The 14,881-nt window shown below is 31.7% G+C and overlaps 1 protein-coding gene and 1 pseudogene across 1 annotated transcript in view; both read left to right on the forward strand.

The window, feature by feature from the left end:
• Nucleotides 1–14,881, forward strand: part of LOC126717012 (cullin-1-like) — a 75,046-nt gene that overhangs the window by 55,385 nt on the left and 4,780 nt on the right. The window lies entirely within an intron of this gene.
• On the forward strand, nt 5,781–7,606 carry LOC126717010 (serine/threonine-protein kinase ZRK1-like; annotated as a pseudogene).

The following is a 14,881-nucleotide window of genomic DNA, read 5'->3' on the forward strand; positions in this document are numbered from 1 at the left end:
ATGCATCATAGCTCAATTTTAATGGCACACATATATCCTTCTTGATGCTGCCATAATGAGAAACAGGAAGTTGTAGATGGTTGAGTGCATTATGGAAATTATTTTTTTCTTGATTGACTTACTCACAATCCTGATCACCAATGGCAAACCACATCATATCCTTGCAAGAATAGTATGTTTTTTTTTACTCAAACTATATCCCCTGCATTTTGCACGAATGAGTTCCAAGAGCCTTCATTGGTCATCACACTTCCAAAGATTGTATTGTTAGTAGGATTTTACAATGTTGAAATCAATCTTTTCAAGGGCAGAACCTACAAGAATTCACTATGAGAGAGATTATACGGAATGGAATGGTTCTTGGATGCCAGTAGAAACCAAGAGCTTTGTAAATAATTATGACAGCCCAAAACCGGAGCCTCAACTTGAGCTTGTAAACAATAGAGAATGGAGGCTCTATCAAGTTTGTCAAGGGTAACAAAGAAGGCCTGAAAATGGAGAATCATTTTGAAAATGAAAGTGGTGAGCTTGGTTAGATTTAGAGGTATGTTCCTTTTTGGTTTAAAATTTAAATGGTCTGTTAAATATCAAAGATGAAGTTCTTAACCTTCTTAGTATTGATTGGATTAGTTTTACTTAAAATTTCAAATTGAATGAAGTGGGTATATATATTTTCGTTATTATTAATCACTTTCAAAAGTTATACCATAGTTGTTTGACACACATAATACTCGAAACTTTATGCTATTGGCTAATAGCACAAGAATGCTATTTGCACACTTTATTGAACACTAGTTTTCACACCCAACCTTTAGACATTCATTTCCTATCAAAATAGAGATCACATTTCTATGAAATTCAAAACTGCTCTCATTTTCCAGTGTTACTCATGTTAGCTCATTTTGTAATAACTTTGTATTTAGTCTATGTTAGAATCAAGTTCGCATGCTATAAGATGCTACACTTATTTATGTTGGGACACTTTCTTCCTCCCTTTTGTTTCCTTCCCAATTACTAGTGCCATGTCATCTTGTAGGTCACTACTTTGGACATTAGTAGATGCGAACTTATCATTAGCCATGGCAATTCTAATTTTTGCACTGACTGTTGGTTTGATTTGAATTTGAGCCTTTAATTTATTTTATATTTGCACCATTATTTATAGTCTTTGAGTGATGGAGTGAGGTTAAGGAACCAATTAGCGTTCATTTCAAGTAGAGTCTATAATATATGATTGGTACAAATGGATCACTCAAAAATTTTCATTTGCTCGTACATAAGATACCAAGCCTTAGGTTGTGGTTTTTGAGTGATGCATTTGTACAAATTTTGAATTTCATTCTACTTCCTTGTTGTAATTTCCATTTGGTCATATTTGAATCAATTTTCCCCCCTTCTTGGGTTACACTTTTTTTCCTTTTTCTTGGATGTGCAGATGCAGATAGTCTTTTAGTATCCAGCAGGTTTCATTAAAAATACTGGGTGGAAATTTAGAGAAGCTATGCTTTCAACATCTTATTCTCAGGTACCTTCATTCTTACATTCTTATATTCTCAGGAAATCTTATCTTCTTTTATTTATTTGTTTTAATTTAAGGGAGTTTTTCTCTTTTTGGAGTTAAATCTTTATACCGTGTTTTTGTTTGTCCATGTTCTTGCTTAGGCACAACTAGTACATGTTAAACTTTTAATGCCGTTGTTATAACTTAGGCATAGAGCAGTCATTATAAAAGCTAATCGGAATATATTCTTATCATACATATGGAGATCTTTTTTTAGAAGATCAAAATGCAATTGCCATAAAGGTCTGTATTGTGGTTTGGATCAACCAGTTATTCCAATGTGGTGGAGGGAATGCATCTTGCTCACCTGATGTTTGATGAAATGACTATCTTTTTTGGCATAGTATTGGCCACACTTAAGATTGTACTTCATTAAACATTATTCTGTTTATAATAACAAATAATGTTACAGGTGCATGAAAGTCTCCACCTCCGTTTTATAGTTGTGTGAAGTGTACCTTCTTTCTTCATAAATCCTAAATTGTCCAGAAAAAAAGCGACATCCATTCACTCCCCAAAGACACACTATACAAGAATAATTGTAATAACTTCAATCTGCCTGCAAAGGATAAGTATTTACATGTCCAAGCATTTCTTCTTCTTGTTATTTTTTCAATTAGGGGCTTGCAATCATGATAGCTCAGCCTACTGGGGACTAGAGGCTTACCCAGATATCTAATTGAGATACCTTCCTTAAAGTGAAGAGCATCCAAAATCTGGTTCTTTAGACCAGCAGATTCACCTGCACATGATACTATTTACAACCCATAAATCACTTCAAAGTCTTCCAAACACTTTTCACTACTTTGACTGGGTATAGATCAGCTCTCGTCAAAATCATTCAGTTGTCTTCAAATAAATATTAATAAACTGCATATTCTCACATCTGGGATGCAAGTTGAAGTCCTTGGCATTACAATCCTCTTGTTTTAGCATCTGAGTTGGATTTAGGAACTCCATTGCTAGCAAAAACGAATGTGGGGACAATGGATCCCTTTATCTCATCCCTTTGGCTCCTTGAAAATAACCAGCTACAGAGTACATAGGAGTCGTAATAAACTCCCTCACCCAATTAACATATCTTGAGGGAAAACCCGCAACTTGAAGGCACGAAAAAAAATAAACCACCCTTGATGGTACACCTACCTAGGCCTTTTTCTCTATGGTAGTTCTTAACAATTTCAAGAGCTAATAGCACAGTTTCTGTTATATTCCTACTAGGCACAAAGGCAGTTTGGTTGGGCTAATAATATCATTCAAGCGTGATTTAAGTCTATTAGTCAAGTTCTTTGTGATGCACTTACAAATGATATTGCCATAGGAAATTGGTCTATAATCCCCCATGCTTGAAGGATTGCTCACTTTAGGGAGAAGTAAAATAATTGTTGCATTCACCTCTCCAAGTAACCTACTTGAATTGAGAAACAGGGACAAGAGTAATAATAATTGCATTCACCTCTCCCAGTAACCTACCGGAATTGAGAAACGATTGGATGGCATGGGCTCTACATCTGAATGGATAACAACAGGCCAAGCTTTTTTGAAAAAACAAGCTGTGAACCCATCAGGGCCTTGGGCCTTCTATCCATCCAAGAAAATATAGTTTGCTGGATCTCTAAACTTGAAACTGGTGAACCTGTTGAAATTCTACCCAAATTTCTTGAGCCAGATGCCACTTAGAGGTGTCTAATAGATTCTAATAATAGTAACCCACAACTAATTGTTTGACTTGTTAAGGATCCGTTATCCTATTCCCTTGATCATCCTTCAAAAAAAGTATTGAGTTTCTAGGATTTCCTATTTTAACCACTTGATGAAAGAATGCAATATTGTTTACCCCCTATTGAGGCAACTATTTTTAGATGTTTGTTTCATAAGTGCCTCCTCTCCTCTGCTAATATTCTCAAAGAATTCTCCAATCTAGAATTGCAGCATCTATGAGTCGGGCTGCAAAATTCACGGTATTCTCTTTGGGTCTCACTCATCCAGCTCATAATTGACAGTTATGGCTCTCCCATGTTCTTAACTTTACCTGCCAACAACAATGATTGATGTGGCAAAACAACTTTTGCAAATTGATTGGTCTATCATATATACTTGTTAGCTTATTTTCATCCAAATTCATCACTGTTCAGGGCCCGCAATAAAATGAATGTATACTACAAGTAAAAAGATATGTTCCAAGTCTCTGTGTTTTATAGTTGCATGTGGTGGTATGAAATTGTCATCAAGAATGGTGTCGTAGAAATTGGCAGCCTTATTATGATTGAACATGCAGTTAAAAGTTAGAGACTTAGTGGATTCCATTGGCAGCACAATAGCCAATACATTAGCAGCCCTTTGAAATACTGCTGAAGCAAGGGAGGGGTGTGTGGAACTTTATTTCCATAGTGGTTTCTCATTCCCTGATTCAAGGTACCCTGTCACAAGATTATATATGGTTGAGATGATGCGGTACTATTCACTAGTTTGACACTGAGAAGTGAGCATATCTGCCCAATGAAACCAAAAATAAAGTGATTAGAATTAATAATTAACCAATTAGACCTGAAGCCCAATTGATATAGCAGAGCAAAACAATAGGAGGTCCAGATAGGTCTTAAATCTTAACATGACATAGAACCACTAAGTAAAATCCAACTTAGACTGGGAAAATATCCCTTAAATTTAAACCCTCCAATTTCCTCGGATAATCCACATAGGATGCTTTCACAGAAATCCAAAATAATTTCTCTGGGTAAATTACATGTGCTACTGTGTGCTGCCAGAGTGCTATTGTGTTGTCCGTGTGCTGCCAGAGTGCTATTGTGTTGTTTGGATGCTTTACAGATGTGCTGTTTAGTCTCCTTGTTATCTTTAGCTTTAAAGGTAGTTAGAAGGTTGTGTTGTTAGTGCACTTTTGCTTTGCTAATTTCTTTGGTTTGTAGTTAGATTTGTAAGTTGGGTGCTGTAGTAGGGAGGTTCCCTATGCTGGTAGCCTGGTACCTTCCCTATTCTGGTTTTGGGGTTTTTCCCTGTGTACTCTGTTTTGTTTCAATGAATATAAGTTGAATTAACAAATAATAATAATAATAATAAATTACAATTTACCAATAGTGGTTTGGCAGTGTCAAAATTTAATCCCCAAAGTTTCATTTGCTATATTTATAGTTCTATAGTTTGTACTCTTAGGACTAAAAAGAAACTATTAGGGTTCTATTTAAATTAATAGATTTTATATTTTATGGAAAATTTACCCTAAATTATCCAAGTTTAACCATGAATGAGCAATACAAGCAATACAAGTAATAATTAGTTGCCAGCACTTTCATGCAATTAAAAAAAATGCATGTAAATTAAATATTCGGATACTAGATTTCTATTTTTTCTTGTAATCTTTGATATGCTTTGTGCTTCTTTGCATAAAGCAATTTTTTCAATATATTTCTTTCTTACTTATAAAAAAAAAAAAAAAAGATTTCTATTTGTTGGAGCCATGCAATTGAGAGAATCAGGACCAACATTGAAAACCTCACCTCCAACTAAAAGATTGATTAGAAAGTTGGTCAACAACTTTTATCTTATCTTCTTTTACTTTTTGTTTGGGTTTGTTTCTCAACTTGGTCCGGCACACAGGTTTGTTGAAGAGGAACTCAAACTCCACGAAACAGCCAAGTCATTATGATGAAATTTCCCACTAGTTTCCTGTTTGATCATTATCAGTTTACTAGTAAGCCTTTCCTTGACTCTTTGAAAATATTTTCTAATTGGTACTATATAATAGAGCTCATGATATAATGATAGTGTCAAGTGAATGAGAGGAAGGCTCCAGATCCACAAGCTACCAAATTCTGGAGCTTCTTATGTTATAGCTGTGTCTCTCTTTCTCTGGGTAGAATAAGGTACATTTTCTTTGAAACCCTCAGTCAGTTTTCAATTATTATATTTGCCTCCATGCCTATTAAGCGTGATTCAGTTTCGAGATTTGTGTTAATAGATCATGATATTTTGAGATCTATGTTCTTGGATCATGCTAATTTAATATTTGTGTTCCTAGTCCTACTGATTTGCTGCTGAAAAGTATTGTTTGAGGTGGATCTAGGTTCACATTTCAACTTAAAAAGTCAAAACTCACAGATTCATGTCTCAAATTATCACTTTTGTTTAATATTTAAGTAAAATAATTATTATATTTCAAAAAATTTAATATGACTCTAGGCTGATGTACTTAACACCCCCCCCACCTCTCAATTTTCTCTTTTCTTTTTAAATGACTCTAGGCTGATTGGAATTTGAAATAATTCAAAAATAAGTAGTGTATATGATTATAGAATGAAACCAAGCTCTGACATATATAATGCTTCAAAAGGCTTAAGAATTCAATGGACAAGGTGTCCAAGGAAAATTTCTTAAGGTTCAAAACATTTGTTGATCGAACTAATGAACCATAATGACCTAATTGGTCTGAACTCTTGTACATGTCCGAATTGCTCAAAGATGTAAATCATGAGTTATGAGAATGGTCATAGAACATGTTTGATTTCTTATAGTGAAATATGTTTCAAATTCTAGTGATTCATTTTTTATGTAGTGGTAGAGTACAACCAGTTTCAAACTCTAAATTGTGCATGACCCTTGATCTCTAAGAAAAAAGATTGATTAATGGCCTCCAAGCATCTTGGTTTACAGCAATATTATAGCCTCTTCATGTCATAACATATTAAGTGTATATTAATATTTCTATCTGTAATCTAAAGGTTTGGTGGACAAAATGAATTTGTGTTTGAAAATGAAGAGGAAAGCAAAATAGGAGACATCTTTTATGAAGAATGGAACAATATTATTAGAGGAGCTAATTGCCTTTTGCAATGGGAAAAGCAATTCTATCCGTGTCTTCTCTGCTAAGGAGCTCAAAAGAGCAACAAACAACTATGACCAGCGTTAATGTATTTTGCAGGATAGTGATTTTAAGTTATTCAAGGGTTCTCTAGAAGACCACTTACTTTCAGTTAAAAAGTACTACACAAAAGAAAAAAGATATTCTGTTATGGAAGAAGTTACGCTTGGCATTATTAAAGATATTGTGGTGGGATTGCAAATGAGTGTCCACCAAAATGTTCTAAAACTCTTAGGATGCTGCTAGAGACCAAATATGTCAGGGATAAAATTCTCTCCAATTATATCAACCCAACTGGGACAATCCACTTTGAGCCCTTAACATGGAAATGCAGGGCATAGTTAATGCCCTTGCATATCTTCATACTTCATTTTCCAGGTTTGTTATCCATTGAGATATTAGGTCAGCCATCATTATATTAGATGAGAACAATGTTGCCAGACTGATTGATTTCTCACTCTTATCTATTCCTAAAGGTGAACTGCATGTATTTGATGCCGTATGCGAGACGGAATTATATTGCTACAGGTGAATATATTGATGCCATATTTGATTGATTTCTCACTCTTATCTATTTCTAAAGGTGAATATATTGCTACAGGCTATATAACTGAGAAGGTTGATGTGTATATTTATGGTGTGCTCTTACTTAGGCTTTTGGCTGGATGGATGTTGAATACTCCACAGTACAAGTATAGTCCCTCCTTTCTACCAATGTTGGTGAACCCATACGATGTACAAAATTGGTTGATTGAAATCATAGATCCTATGTCATTAAAAGAAGGAATTAATCAGGAACAGTTTCTTGCTTTTACACAAATTGCCTTGAGTTGCATCTCTATTACAGCAGAAGATAGGACGACAATTATTGATGCAGGAAAACAACTCAGGTGAATTTTGAGTTTGTCTCAACTCAGGTGAATGCACAAACTTAGTCACCAAGACTAGAGTCACTAAATAAAATGGCAATCATGTTAGGATAAAACCATGGTTGAAATTCCATTGGGCAGCTAGACTAGACTGTAATACGACTTCTTATTTTTATTTTTGGATGGCTCGGGTTGAACAAGCTTTCTATCATTGCATGTAGTATCTTCTGGTCAACAGGAAAGTATCTCTTATGAGTTACAACAGATATATCAAATCAGCCATGTACGGGTAGTCTCCAATATTGCATTACCGATCTCTTTTTTCTTTTAAGCTTTTTTTCTTTTTTTATTTTATAAACTCCATTGCATTACCAGTCATTTTTGCTTATTAATTTCACTAAAATTTCTTCATAAAGGTGACCGATCAATGATATATGGCTTTTAAGTCTGAATGACTCAAAAGTAAATTATGAATGTGACATAAATCAATATTATTTACACCAATTATTACATTATTATATAATAACTAGTTGCAGACCCACATGATTCATGAAAATATATAACTATTTTGAAATATGATATAATGTATGATTTATTCTCTCAAACATACTGGAGATAATTTGTTCTCCTTAAAAGTTGAACTATTTTTAAAATTATTTTTCATCTCCCAGTCTCTACAAATATATCATTCTATTATTTTGAGTTTTTTTCTTTTTTCTTTTTTTGAAAAACTTAGGTGCATTTGATTGATATTATTCCTTTTTTTTTTCCTTTTTTGCGATAAAAGATAGAAATACTATTTGTTTTTCAAGTGATCTATATTATTCAAGCTTTTGTATATTGTGTTTTTTTTTTTTTTTTCTACAACTAAAATTCTTAAGTTCTAAAATAAATTATTTGAATTTCTCATTCTCTTAAGAAGAATATCATGATTACCAAACCTCATCACAAATTTATAATTGATATTACTTAAATAATTTATAAACACATTCAAATACATAATAATGTAGATTGTATTTTGATATAAACTCAAATTCTCACTTTTAAAATATCTAAAAATTAATTCAAACCAAAACTATAAGAGAGATAGAGACTAGAGAGTGCATGTGATAAATAACTCAAAAAACATACCACCAAAATTTATCATCCAAAAGTAGAGACACAAAAAATAAAACAAAAAAAAAAAAAAAATCACTTATCTAAAGTAGAGTTGCAAGAAAGAATTAATAATAAAGAGAGAGAGAGATAGTAATCACATTTTTTGGAAGAGAATGTAAGACAAATAACAAAATTATATAATAAAAAATGAGTAGAAGAATATTCAAAAGAAAATGTATAGTTGTAAATATCAAATTATCCAAGTCATGCTACGTAATAGTATAATATTAAATCATTTTGTAATTTTATAGGATAACATGTAACAAAAGACAAAAAAATAAAAAAGACAAAAAAAAAAAAAACTAAAATATAACTAAATCATATCAATCTAAAAGAGAGTTAAACATACAAAGTCATCGATCTAAATCAGAGGTGTAATAAAATTTTAAAAATTCAACAAAAGAAAGAATAAATATATGGAGAGAGAGAGAGAGTATTCACCCTTTTGTGTGAGCAAAATATGGATTGAATGGAAGAGAAAATAAGGAGAAAAAAAGTCATAATAAAAGAAAGATGAAGAGAAGGAGAAATTGTAAGGTTAAGGTATAGAGTAGTATGGAGATAAAAATGAATAAATAAGGAAATATTGGAAAATGTGTAATTGTAAGATGGGAAATTAATGAGGAGAAAAATAATTAAAAATGAGAGAAAATATTAAAAATAGGTTGCTGATATGGCTCAACAGGAGTCCAACAACATAAAACGCTATTTACACTTCAAGTGATCTATATTGAGGCCGTTTGGATTGCGCGTTTTGCGCGTTTCAGTTTCAACATTTTGGGTTTTTTTTTTTTTTTTTTTTCAACGCATGAACAGTAAAATCACATGAAGTTACTGTGCAGAGACAAAAATCACAGTTCACGTATTGTAGCAGTGTTCACACATTAAAAAATATTAAAAATGGATCCCAAGACACTATTCACACATTTAAAAATTATTTTGTTACAATGTTTTCAGTTTTCAGTTTCAGCAACAATAAGTTTAATCCAAACGGACCCATTATTCAAATTTTTGCATAGTGTGTTATGGTTTTTTTTTTTTTTTTCTACAACTAAAATTTTTAAGTTCCAAAATTAATTATTTGAGTTTCTCATTCTCTTAAGAAGATTATCATGATAACCAAATCTCATCACAAATTTACAATTGATATTACTTAAATAATTCATAAACACATTCAAATACATAATCAGATTGTATTTTTATATAAATTATTCTTATCTTTTTCTTTTTTCTTTTTCTTTTTTTTCCAAAATGGAATAATCCATAATGAGCGATTTTCTTACTAAACTAATTGGTAACTAACCGATTTTTTCCCCATAAGTTGGCAAATCTTGACGTAATCTACATCTGTGTAGTACACTTTCTAGAACAATTAATAAATGCATGTTGATTGCTATTGCACATACGTTTGTCAATAAAAATTATTACAAGCTAATTCAACTAAGATGTTAGGTTTTACTCGTTTAGTTGGTGAATTCCATATATAACATTTATAGTTTATACACGTTTTTTTTTTTTTTTTCATCTTTTATGGAATTATTACACTATTAGTATTAGATTATAAATTTATTATTAGACTATAGGAATTAACTATTATTAGATTGTAAATTTAAGGATTTGTGTATTATTTGACTTTGTATTGCGTTGATTTTTTTTCTTTTTATTTTTTATTTGTATTTAAGAAATAAGAAAAAAAAGATGCCAAGAAGTATGTCAAAGGTTGTGTGTGTGTGTGTGTAATCTCATGGCAGCGTAGTTGGCTATTTTTGGATTATGGTGTGGGCTGATTGGTTGGGCTTGAGGATTTCATCATGGTAACGGAAACATAGAATGAGTATTTGGGATGTGGGTTTGGCGTGGCCAGGGCCGAAGCTGAGGAGAGGAGAGAAGGGGGTAGCACTTACGTAAATAACTAGAATATTTCTTGAAAGCTATATGAAAGTGTAGTTGAATTGTTTTATGAAACTGGACAAATTGAGTTTGACAAAGAAAAATAGAAATGTTAAAAAAATTATTTATTTATCCTAAAATTAATGAGAAGGTAAATAAAAATAGAAGGAAATGAAAATGAAGAGAAAGAGAAAGATATGGGAACAAAACAAAAAGACAGATTTAAACTCTCCTAAGCAAAACAAGTGTATGGATTATCATAGCCCCAAACAGGGGGGCTGGGAAATAAAAATTTTTTATTTTTTATTTTTTTGGTAAAGAATGATTAAGAACTAATTAAGAAGTTCACAGGTTATCAAGAGCTTTGTAGTTCATCTAGTTAACACCTCCTAGTGTTTTTAACGAAAACATCCATGATTAATCATCTCTTATTCCCTAGATTGTCATTATGCTTGTACAACTCTTTTATAATTAGACATACAAACTCTTTTCTATTGTGCGAACAGTCCTTTCTTTTTCACTCTCTTTTGACTCCTTTCCAGATGTTTATTTCAGAAGAGCCTCCTCTCTTCTGCTAATATTCTTAGAGAATTCTCCAATCTTGCTAGCATATTTTCATCCAAATTCATTGCTGTTCAGGTTCAGCAATAAAACAAATGCATACTAAAAGTAAAAATATATGTTCCAAGTAGCAACTGGGTCATTGAATTATATTACACCTTGGTGTTTTAAAGTTGCATGTGGAGTTACAAAATTGTCACAAGGAATGGTGTCACTATAGAAATTGGTAGCCTTATTATGATTGAAACACGCAGTTAAAAGTTAGAAACTTAGTTGGATTCCATTGGCTACTCAATAAACAAGTTTCTAAAACTGACAATCCCAACAATACATGATCTATCAGATTCAGTCCAGCCCAAGCCCCAAAGAAGAAGATGGTGAGATTTAATAATTAGTTAAACAATTATACCTGAAGCACAACTGATGTATCAAAACAAAACACACACAGAGATTATGAACATATTAAACAGTCCCAGGCGTGTAGTGTGGTGATATTGTTTATGGGGCTTGTTTGCGTAAGTTGGCCTTAAAGAGAGTCCCCAAGCGTGTAGAGTAATAAACTTGGGCTTAACATATTTTGGTTTATAAAAAAAGAACCTCAATGAATTTTAGTTAGAAAACTAACACTTTTTTTTTGGATAAAAAATTAAGTTAATTTGGTACCCACAACGAAACAGCCACACATATGGGATGCGTTTGTGAATTGCTTAAAACAGTTTTGCTATTTACTTTTTGTCTCACTTTTTTTTTTTTTCAAATAATCTGAATTTTTTGCTTTTTTTTTTTTAATTTTAAAAATCTAAGTTTTTAACTTTACACATTTATGATTTAACATAAAAGTTACTAAAAATCATATCATTTGATAAAAACTATGCAAATAAGCAAAAATCAAACACACACATGAGGCTATTGTGAGACCTATTAACTGTTTGAAGTCTTTGCTAATTCGGATTTTATTTGATTGGTCTCAGGCTTAGGAATTTACACATTGTACTTCCATTTTTTTAAAAAAAATTCTAGAACTTTGTTAAAATTTCTATTTGAGTTACTTGTAATTGTTTTAGGTACTTTTGTGTTTGAACAAAATTTCTTTCCAAACTAGTTTAGAGAGAAACTCTTCAAACTTTTCATTTTTTTTTTTTGGTGTAAATTTTGAAAATCTAACTGTTGCATTTCATGTTTCTTATGTTCTTAACATGTATATCAAATTTCGTTCAAATCGGATATTATTTATTATTTGATCAATTAACTTATTTTTTATATACAATTTTAGATTACAAAAACTTGAAGTTATAACATTTACTTGATGACATAGCAATTGATCTTAAATTTTCTGGAAATTTTGTAAACATTAAGAATGTAATAAGAACATACAATTTAACGGTTAGATTTTCAAAATTCACATCCAATATAGATATATATGATGAGTTTGTAGGGTTTCTCTCCAAACTAGTTTGGAGAGACTTTGTTCAAATTGGAATAGGTGTGTTGCACTATTGATGTTGACTATTTAAAAATATCTTTTACCTTTTTGTATGTAATCCCATTGTGTTTTATTTTACCCTTTTCAAAAATATGTAATTAGCTGATTTTTGTCTCAAAAATATAAAATGGTCTTCTAAACATTTTTTTTAGTATTTTAAAAAAATTCTTAAAAGTGGGAGCTAAACAGGTATATGTATATTCCAAAAAAGAAAAAAAAAAACTCTAAATTAAATTCAATTTTTTGAAAACTATTTTCACACAGTTTTAAAAACAAAAACAAAAATCCACCTACCAAACAAGTCCTTACTTATCCTTTTTGTTTATTGAAATTAACATTTTTCACGTCTCTGAAATACATTAATTACACTCATTAAATTAAAAGGTCTACAAAAGATTAATCTAATCCATTTGAATAATGTGCCAAGGGTTTCAAAGTAGATTTCAAATCCACCCTAATTTTGTGTCAAATATCTCCAGTTTGAAACTATTTTGAACTCATAGTACAACAAGTATCTCATTAATTTAAATCTACTCCATATCCATTTGAAACTAATCTAAAGTCTTTTACAATTCCAAAACTTATTATCATTAATACTAATACAAAATTCAATGAAAAACTCACTAATAATATCCTATTGCAAAAAGCAAGTTGTACTATTTCAGTAGGTTTTCTTTTAAAAGTAGTGTAATTTTTTTAAAAAAAGATAGACGATGGTAATTTGTATTGATTATAAAGAAGTACTCCACAAAAGCCAAGGTAAAACACCTTGGACAAGGGGAGCACAAGCAGAAAGCTGCAGCGGTCCCAGGATGAAAGTCATAAAAGAAAAGAGTACTAGATCAGACTAAACTTTGTGCTGCCATAAGCCTTTGGTACTCCCCAAACAAACCACTGGCTGTTTCAACAACAATAGTTACCGACCCAGTGAATCTCTAAAATTCAAATTGAGGTTTTTTTATATAAAATAAAAAAATCAAGCAACTTTCATGATCTACTTACTAACAAACAGTCAAATTCATACTTATCCAGTTTGTTGATTTTATATTGAAATTAACAAGCTCACATACCCACCATGGTCATGAGCATCCACTTCTTCTCTCTAGCATAGAATCTGAACAGAATTGTAGTTGTTGTGATTCTAAAATTTACCCAATATTCCGTTGTATCACTTGTGAATTTGCTTTGGACTTCAAATGTGCTACACTACCACAAACCACAAAGTACAAACAACATGAGCATCCCCTTACTCTCTGTTATACTGCCAAAGATAACTCTGGTGAATATTATTGCGATATCTGTGAAGAAGTACGCGATCCAAAGTATTGGTTCTACTATTGTGCAAATTGCGATTATCCTGTACATCCCAAATGTATTCTTGGGGAAGATCCAAATGACAAGTAACACATATTATGGCCACCAATTTGGAGGTTCTAACACATTGACCATCACTCACACCCCCTACTTTCATTGAGGAGATAAAAGACTACACTCGATGTAATAGTTCTTGCAAAGAATTGATCTACCAATGTGCCCAATATAATTTCCACATGGACTATTTTTATTTATAGAAAAGACAAATGTTGTTTTAATTTTTATTCTATACTATACTTAGTCCACAAAATTTTTGGTGTGTGAAATAGGCCAAATAACAATGCAGTTATTCTTTTTAATGCTCTTTTTTTTTTTGAGATCAGTGTTTAGATAGGACATAAATACATTATACCAACTCACAGTTCTCTGCATCTAGTTGTACCCTACCTTAGTTCATCATTTTCAAATTGAATGTTTTATTATGACAACCCATTAGTGTAGTTTATAGGGGAGCTTTTATTTATTTTATATCCATTTGATTTTAAGCTTATTAGGATTGTTGTTTCTTACCTTCCAAATGGCCAAAACAATTAACGTGTTGTCACATTTATTAAAGTTAGATTTCAATCCCACAAGTAACTTGAACCTACCAACAATCTTGATGTTGGCAATAACCCTAAGGTGAGTTTTTTCTCTATTTGTTTGAGATGGTTATTGGTGTGTATGTATGTTTAGGTGTTGGGAAATTGGTCAATTGCCGATGATGTAACCATTTTGGAGCTATGGGTGGTGGTTTTTGGGGTGTATCTCACCTTTTTGATAAAATGTCTTAGGATCCTCAAGTCTTAAATTATATCAATTACATACAAGCAACTTAGGCTCATAAGTTTAAAAACGCTGCATTTTATTGGTAAGTTGTTGTAGTAAATCTACTTGTTATTTTGTTGCAACCATAATTAATAGTTATCCTAATAACAAATTCTTTGAAGGTATATGGAATTTCCTAGAAGTAATTGTTTGTAAAATGTGAAGCTAGATTTTTCTTCTAAAATATATCTACTACTTTGCTTAAATAATACCCAATATGCCAAAAATATCAACTTCATTGCATTCCAAGTATGGAGAAATCGTCTTACGTGGAGGGGAAAGTTATGGCCTTCAAAATAGTC

This window comes from Quercus robur, chromosome 3, assembly GCF_932294415.1.
Source record: "Quercus robur chromosome 3, dhQueRobu3.1, whole genome shotgun sequence".
NCBI lineage: Eukaryota > Viridiplantae > Streptophyta > Magnoliopsida > Fagales > Fagaceae > Quercus > Quercus robur.